The sequence below is a fragment of the Bos grunniens genome, chromosome X (genome assembly GCF_055505025.1).
Source record: "Bos grunniens cultivar Pamir isolate PY7600 chromosome X, Bosgru_T2T1.0, whole genome shotgun sequence".
Taxonomy (NCBI): domain Eukaryota; kingdom Metazoa; phylum Chordata; class Mammalia; order Artiodactyla; family Bovidae; genus Bos; species Bos grunniens.
The window spans coordinates 7,671,266-7,679,702 of record NC_141194.1 but is presented as its reverse complement, the minus strand read 5'-3'; the positions used below and the strand labels follow the sequence as shown (position 1 = coordinate 7,679,702).

Genomic DNA, 8,437 nt, shown 5'->3' with positions numbered 1-8,437 from the left:
ACGGGATGTGTGCTACTCCCCCTGCCCCACCTGTGGGAGCCCACTGCTGCATTCTAAATTCCTTTGCTCCGAAGAAGACATACAGATGGCTAACAAACACATGAAAAGATGCTCAACATCACTCATTATCAGACAAATGCAAATCAAAACCACAATGAGGTACCATCTCACGCCAGTCAGGATGGCTGCTATCCAAACATCTACAAGCAATAAATGCAGAAGAGGGTGTGGAGAAAAGGGCACCCTCTTACACTGCTGGTGTGAATGCAAACTAGTACAGCCACTATGGAGCACAGTGTGGAGATTCCTTAAAAAACTGGCACTAGAACTGCCATAGGACCCAGCAATCCCACTGCTGGGCATACACACCGAGGAAACCAGAATTGAAAGGGACATGCGGACCCAAATGTTCATCACAGCACTGTTTACAATAGCCAGGACATGGAAGCAACCTAGATGTCCATCAGCAGACGAATGGATAAGAAAGCAGTGGGACATATACACAATGGAATATTACTCAGCCATGAAAAAGAATACACTTGAATCGGTTCTAATGAGGTGGATGAAACTGGATCCTATTACACAGAGTGAAATAAGTCAGAACGAAAAACACCAATATACTATACTAAGGCATATATATGGAATTTAGAAAGATGGTAATGACAACCCTGTATGCGAGACCGCAAAAGAGACACAGATGTACACAACAGTCTTTTGGACTCTGTGGGAGAAGGCGAGGGTGGGATGCTCTGAGAGAATAGCGTTGAAACATGTATATTATCATATGTGAATCAGATCGCCAGTCCAGGTTCGATGCATGAGACAGGGTGCTCGGGGCTGGTGCACTGGGATGGCCCAGAGGGATGGGACGGGGAGGGAGGTGGGAGGGGGATTCAGGATGGGGAACACATGTACACCCATGGTGGATTCATGTCAAGTATGGCCAAAACCATTGCAGCACTGTAAAGTAATTAGCCTCCGATTAAAATAAATAAATTAAAAAAAATAAACTAAATTCCTTTGCTAAAAAGGGCCTGATCAATGTTGGCTTTGTGACTTCCAAAAACACCATTATTTTCCTTCCTTTCTTCCCTCCTTCCTCCCCCTTCTTTCTTTCCTTTTCTTTCTTACTATACAACTGTGAAAGTTTGCTTTCCATTTATAGTTATTAGAGTACTGGCTCTGTTTGCCCTGTTGTATAATACATCCTTGAGCTCCTCTTACACCTAACACGGTGAGCCTCCCACTCCCCCACCTCTGTATTGCCCCTCCCTCTTCCCCTCCCCGCTGGTAACCAGTAGATTGTTCTCTGTATTTGTGAGCCTCCATTTTTGTTATATTCTCTACTTGGTGGTGTTTTTAGATTCTATAAGTGATATCACACAGTATTTGTCTATCTCTGTCTGAGTTATTTTACTTCATAGTATACCTTCCATGTTGCTGCAAATGTCAATATTCCATTCCTTTTATGGGGCAACTTCCTTCTATGCCTTTTAAGCAAATGGCACTGCCACCGCACACATGACACGGCTCCCCGGCTCAGTTTCCATCTCTGCACGCACGCAGAGAAACACCAAGTCCTCTTCCTCTTCTCCCATGGGAAGTATATCTTTGAAGCTGAGTCTGGAACCAGTTCTTCCCCCCCTGCCCCCACTTTCTGGCAAACTGGACCTTCTGGTCCCATCTCCAACCCCACAGGACCCATCTCCCTCCCTCTTCACACATTTATCCCTGCCTTGCCCTCTCTGCCCCCACTCTTAGAGAACTCAGAGACAAACATAATTTCACATCAGGTTGATTTTATTTTCATTCTTAATGTATGCAGTTGGTATAATAGTCAATGTCTGTACTGTTTGCCAGTACTCAGTGGCAAGACCCCCAAAGAATTCTGAGGTCTCTAGCCATGCCTTCAAGTCACTGGCTGCCCACCGGTCCCGCTGGAATGACAGGGGTCTCCACACTCTCTGGGACCTCCTCTGGTCCGTTCTGATTCAGCTCTTCATTCACCTTGGAACATTGGCTACAGAGCTTTGAGCCTCCGATTTTTCTAAGGTTCCTTGTGGTGGGTGGTTTCTGAGAAGTTTTCTTGGTCAGCTTTGCCTGAAGGTGATTATTCACTCTCGCACTTGCCCTGGCCACCTGGAGAAAACAAGAGAAGGGTAGAGAATGGCATTGGTTTGGGGAAGAGGGTGAAGGTAGCCGGGAACGACAGCTTCAGGAGAAGGGGTGTGGGCAGAGAAGGGTTATGTGCCAGGCAGACAGGGGAGGGGGTCTTATGGGGTGGGGTCAATGGGAAGAGGAGTTTAGGTGGCCTCAGCTCACCTTGACATTTGTTTTGGGCCTCGATTGAGAGGAGGTCTTCATCCTTTTGTCCCGGGTAACAGGAGGCAGGTGTTTCCTAACTACTCTGGAGCCTTGGGGCTTCCCAGTCCGCTTAGTCATTTTGAGGCCTCCCAGTGGTCTGCTCCAGAGCCCCTGAGCACCGCTATATATACCCCTCCCCAGGGAGACACACCCTCATGCTTTATGAGGTCAGCAAGTCTCTTCCCCAGCCAATGGTGGCCCTGGGTGAGCCTTGACATCACAAAGCCCCATCCTGACACCTCTAGCGGAGGGTGGGGAGCAATTCAGATGTTTTGGTGGGAGAAATGAGGCATTTGTAATTCCCCTAAAGAGGCCTCCAAACTCCCTGCCAACCTCATCTCTCTAAGTCAACTCCGATGGGTCACATGGCACGGAGTGTGTGTCTCCTCCAAACCTTGTCTATTATATCTATTTATGACTGTAAAAGTGTAAGGGAATTAAAAAAAAATCTGAAAAAGATACAGCTTAAGCAGCCCCAGGTAACATAAGTTTATTTTCTTTGTTCCATAGTGTCAAAATAACTGAAAATTAAGAATGAATTTCAAATAAAACCTGTTTTTCAAATTCAGCAAGATCCTTTGTGTTCAAATATAAGACGATTTTGTTCTTTTCAAGCTAAAAAATGTTTGTACCTTGCAGTGAATACTTTGTTTCACTGATTTAGATGTAAATAAAAGCACATCGTGTGTCTTTACCTTGACAATTTTTGTGGTATCACCGTGTATTTAGAATCAACTGTCTGAATGTGGGGTCTGTATTAGTACATTCCCTCGGGGACTGCAGGCTGTGCAGGAAGTGATCTCAAGGCCTTGCAAACCATTAAGGATGCTCTGGGGAAGGGAGCAGTGGTAACCATGGCAGCTGTGTTGGTGACAATTGTTGAACAGGGTCTTCTCTTAATGAACTCCCACATAGGAGACAATGAATTGTTAAAGATAAGTACTAAGACTGTGGCCGTATGAATTTATATATATATTTATATATGTATACACATACACACATATGTGTATGTGTTTGGATATATATATACACACACACGTGTGTGTGTGCGCATTTGTATATATGTACACTGAAACTTAGTACCTTGGGAATAATATGTAAAATATTAAAACCTGACATATATGACAACAAACTTTTCAAACTTAAACCAACACAATTTGGTTTGGCAAAAGAAAAGTATTTAATTCCTGACATTATTTTAGAATACTGGAGTATGGAGATGGTAATCAAAACAAAACCAGCGTTTCCTTGGTTTTCTTCTTGTAATAAAAGTCTTCGTGGGCAATGCTCCCCAGTATTGCCTGCACGGGATGTGTGCTACTCCCCCTGCCCCACCTGTGGGAGCCCACTGCTGCATTCTAAATTCCTTTGCTCCGAAGAAGACATACAGATGGCTAACAAACACATGAAAAGATGCTCAACATCACTCATTATCAGACAAATGCAAATCAAAACCACAATGAGGTACCATCTCATGCCAGTCAGGATGGCTGCTATCCAAACATCTACAAGCAATAAATGCAGAAGAGGGTGTGGAGAAAAGGGCACCCTCTTACACTGCTGGTGTGAATGCAAACTAGTACAGCCACTATGGAGCACAGTGTGGAGATTCCTTAAAAAACTGGCACTAGAACTGCCATAGGACCCAGCAATCCCACTGCTGGGCATACACACCGAGGAAACCAGAATTGAAAGGGACATGTGGACCCAAATGCTCATCACAGCACTGTTTACAATAGCCAGGACATGGAAGCAACCTAGATGTCCATCAGCAGACGAATGGATAAGAAAGCAGTGGGACATATACACAATGGAATATTACTCAGCCATGAAAAAGAATACACTTGAATCGGTTCTAATGAGGTGGATGAAACTGGATCCTATTACACAGAGTGAAATAAGTCAGAACGAAAAACACCAATATACTATACTAAGGCATATATATGGAATTTAGAAAGATGGTAATGACAACCCTGTATGCGAGACCGCAAAAGAGACACAGATGTACACAACAGTCTTTTGGACTCTGTGGGAGAAGGCGAGGGTGGGATGCTCTGAGAGAATAGCGTTGAAACATGTATATTATCATATGTGAATCAGATCGCCAGTCCAGGTTCGATGCATGAGACAGGGTGCTCGGGGCTGGTGCACTGGGATGGCCCAGAGGGATGGGACGGGGAGGGAGGTGGGAGGGGGATTCAGGATGGGGAACACATGTACACCCATGGTGGATTCATGTCAAGTATGGCCAAAACCATTGCAGCACTGTAAAGTAATTAGCCTCCGATTAAAATAAATAAATTAAAAAAAATAAACTAAATTCCTTTGCTAAAAAGGGCCTGATCAATGTTGGCTTTGTGACTTCCAAAAACACCATTATTTTCCTTCCTTTCTTCCCTCCTTCCTCCCCCTTCTTTCTTTCCTTTTTTTTTCCTTTTTTTTTTCCTTTTCTTTCTTACTATACAACTGTGAAAGTTTGCTTTCCATTTATAGTTATTAGAGTACTGGCTCTGTTTTCCATGTTGTATAATACATCCTTGAGCTCCTCTTACACCTAACACGGTGAGCCTCCCACTCCCCCACCTCTGTATTGTCCCTCCCTCTTCCCCTCCCCGCTGGTAACCAGCAGATTGATCTCTGTATCTGTGAGCCTCCATTTTTGTTACATTCTCTATTTTGTGGTGTTCTCAGATTCTATAAGTGATATCATACAGTATTTGTCTATCTCTGTCTGAGTTATTTTACTTCATAGTATACCTTCCATGTTGCTGCAAATGTCAATATTCCATTCCTTTTATGGGGCAACTTCCTTCTATGCCTTTTAAGCAAATGGCACTGCCACCGCACACATGACACGGCTCCCCGGCTCAGTTCCCATCTCTGCACGCACGCAGAGAAACACCAAGTCCTCTTCCTCTTCTCCCATGGGAAGTGTATCTTTGAAGCTGAGTCTGGAACCAGTTCTTCCCCCCCTGCCCCCACTTTCTGGCAAACTGGACCTTCTGGTCCCATCTCCAACCCCACAGGACCCATCTCCCTCCCTCTTCACACATTTATCCCTGCCTTGCCCTCTCTGCCCCCACTCTCAGATAACTCAGAGACAAACATAATTTCACATCAGGTTGATTTTATTTTCATTCTTAATGTATGCAGTTGGTATAATAGTCAATGTCTGTACTGTTTGCCAGTACTCAGTGGCAAGACCCCCAAAGAATTCTGAGGTCTCTAGCCATGCCTTCAAGTCACTGGCTGCCCACCGGTCCCGCTGGAATGACAGGGGTCTCCACACTCTCTGGGACCTCCTCTGGTCCGTTCTGATTCAGCTCTTCATTCACCTTGGAACATTGGCTACAGAGCTTTGAGCCTCCGATTTTTCTAAGGTTCCTCGTGGTGGGTGGTTTCTGAGAAGTTTTCTTGGTCAGCTTTGCCTGTAGGTGATTATTCACTCTCGCACTTGCCCTGGCCACCTGGAGAAAACAAGAGAAGGGTAGAGAATGGCATTGGTTTGGGGAAGAGGGTGAAGGTAGCCGGGAACGACAGCTTCAGGAGAAGGGGTGTGGGCAGAGAAGGGTTATGTGCCAGGCAAGGCCAGGGCAGGGGGTCTTATGGGGTGGGGTCAATGGGCAAGAGGAGTTTGGGTGGCCTCAGCTCACCTTGACATTTGTTTTGGGCCTCAATTGAGAGGAGGTCTTCATCCTTTTGTCCCGGGTAACAGGAGGCAGGTGTTTCCTAACTACTCTGGAGCCTTGGGGCTTCCCAGTCCGCTTAGTCATTTTGAGGCCTCCCAGTGGTCTGCTCCAGAGCCCCTGAGCACCGCTATATATACCCCTCCCCAGGGAGACACACCCTCATGCTTTATGAGGTCAGCAAGTCTCTTCCCCAGCCAATGGTGGCCCTGGGTGAGCCTTGACATCACAAAGCCCCATCCTGACACCTCTAGCGGAGGGTGGGGAGCAATTCAGATGTTTTGGTGGGAGAAATGAGGCATTTGTAATTCCCCTAAAGAGGCCTCCAAACTCACCTGCCATCCTCATCTCTCTAAGTCAGCTCCGATGGGTCACATGGCAAGGAGAGTGTGTCTTCTCCAAACCTTGTCTCACAGCTACAGTATTCAGGGTTTCATTCTGTTCTCTCTCCCCTTTCACCATTATCTCATTTTTCTATCTTGCCTAAAATCCCTCCCTGACAGGCTGTATTGAATTGTCTGTGTAAATTAGAATCATTCCACTTTCCTCCTACAATGTGATCTTAATGCATCTTGAAGACTATTTAATTCTTGGGCAGCCAACAGAAACCTTTTCCATCCCACCTCCTTTTCTGTGTTCATGTAGGTCTCCTCAGTTTTCTAGTTTCCATTGTGAAACCCCTGTCTTCAGGCTGTGAGACTGCACTGAATACACTTGCCCTTGCTCCACGTGGAGCTGTCTTGTTTCAAGTCTAGGACTCACGGTCACCTCACTAGGAGTACTACCCAGGCTTGGGTTTTAACAGGGTGATAGGGATGAGGCAGCGAAATGCATGTTTCAGGTTGTGCTGGGTGATCCCATGCGGGAAATGACCACCAGTGACTGATTAGTATTCCCAGGAAGGGGTGGAGCTTGCCCAGATGTGTGTGAGCCTCGTGTGCAAAGGTCTTCTCAACATGTGCCCTCACAAATCTCTTTTCTCATCTTGTTTTCTTTCTGGCACCTCCCTTGGAGCTTACCTCACAGTCAAAACCATGGTGGAATTCATTTCCATGAATAGCTGCCACAAGCTTCCAACTTCTTGGACGAAACACTGAATAATCATGTCCTGTGCATCTAGTTCCCAAGGTTTCTCATTAGGTGGTTGGCTCTGGAGGAAAGGGGGATGAATTGTGTGCTCCACCTCAGTCCTTGTTTTTCTAATTGACTAGTAGGGTCAACCAGCCTGAGGCGCAACCCTGGGGACAGTTTGTTGACTTAGTGGGCCTTCCTGGGTTTCCTGCCAAGTGTTCACATCCTGGTGTCCACTTGTTGCTTATTCACCCACGGTCCATCACACTGCTTAAAATTTTAAGAGATAGAACAAAGCACACCATAAACAAACCCAAAAGATGATCCTTACAATTTTTAGAAGATCTTAAAACCTGATAAAAAAATGTGAAAAAGACACAAGCCAACAGTTTATATGAAACATGTATCACTGGCCTTTAACTTTATTAAGACATGTTTAAAAGACATGAGCAGCCAATTCACAAGAAAAGTATGTAACTAGCCCCTAACCATATAAAAAATATATTTAATCTCACTAAGGAAGATGATGCTGTGACACTGCTGCACTCAGTATGCCAGCAAATTTGGAAAACTCAGCAGTGGCCACAGGACTGGAAAAGGTCAGTTTTCATTCCTATTCCAAAGAAAAGCAATGCCAAAGAATGATCAAACTACTGCACAATTTCACTCATCTCACATGCTAGCAAAGTAATGCTCAAAATTCTCCAAGCCAGGCTTCAGGAATATGTGAACTGTGAACTTCCAGATGTTCAAGCTGGTTTTAGAAAAGGGAGAGGAACCAAAGATCAAATTGCCAACATCCGCTGTATCATGGAAAAAGCAAGAGAGTTCCAGAAAAGCATCTATTTCTGCTTTATTGACTATGCCAAAGCCTTTGACTGTGTGGATCACCATAAACTGTGGAAAATTCTTCAAGAGATGGGAATACCAGACCACCTGACCTGCCTCTTGAGAAACCTATACGCGGGTCAGGAAGGAACAGTTAGAACTGGACATGGAACAACAGACTGGTTCCAAATAGGAAAAGGAGTTCGTCAAGGCTGTATATTGTCACCCTGCTTATTTAACTTATATGCAGAGTACATCATGAGAAACGCTGGGCTGGAAGAACACAAGCTGGAATCAAGATTGCTGGGAGAAATATCAATAACTTCAGATATGCAGATGACACCACCCTTATGGCAGAAAGTGAAGAGGAACTAAAAAGTCTCTTGATGAAAGTGAAAGTAGAGAGTGAAAAAGTTGGCTTAAAGCTTAACATTCAGAAAACAAAGATCATGGCATCTGGTCCCATCATTTCATGGCAAATAGATGGG

The 8,437-nt window shown here is 45.0% G+C and overlaps 2 long non-coding RNA genes across 2 annotated transcripts; both read right to left on the bottom strand.

The window, feature by feature from the left end:
* Nucleotides 1–1,782: 1,782 nt before the first annotated feature.
* LOC147339745 (uncharacterized) lies at nt 1,783–2,463 on the bottom strand. The gene is made up of 2 exons (XR_015158546.1): nt 2,323–2,463; nt 1,783–2,139 (listed from the first exon to the last, which is right to left on the bottom strand). It is a non-coding gene; the product is annotated as an uncharacterized LOC147339745 (long non-coding RNA).
* A 3,011-nt stretch (nt 2,464–5,474) lies between these two features.
* On the bottom strand, nt 5,475–6,158 carry LOC147339744 (uncharacterized). The gene is made up of 2 exons (XR_015158545.1): nt 6,018–6,158; nt 5,475–5,831 (listed from the first exon to the last, which is right to left on the bottom strand). It is a non-coding gene; the product is annotated as an uncharacterized LOC147339744 (long non-coding RNA).
* Nucleotides 6,159–8,437: the final 2,279 nt, after the last annotated feature.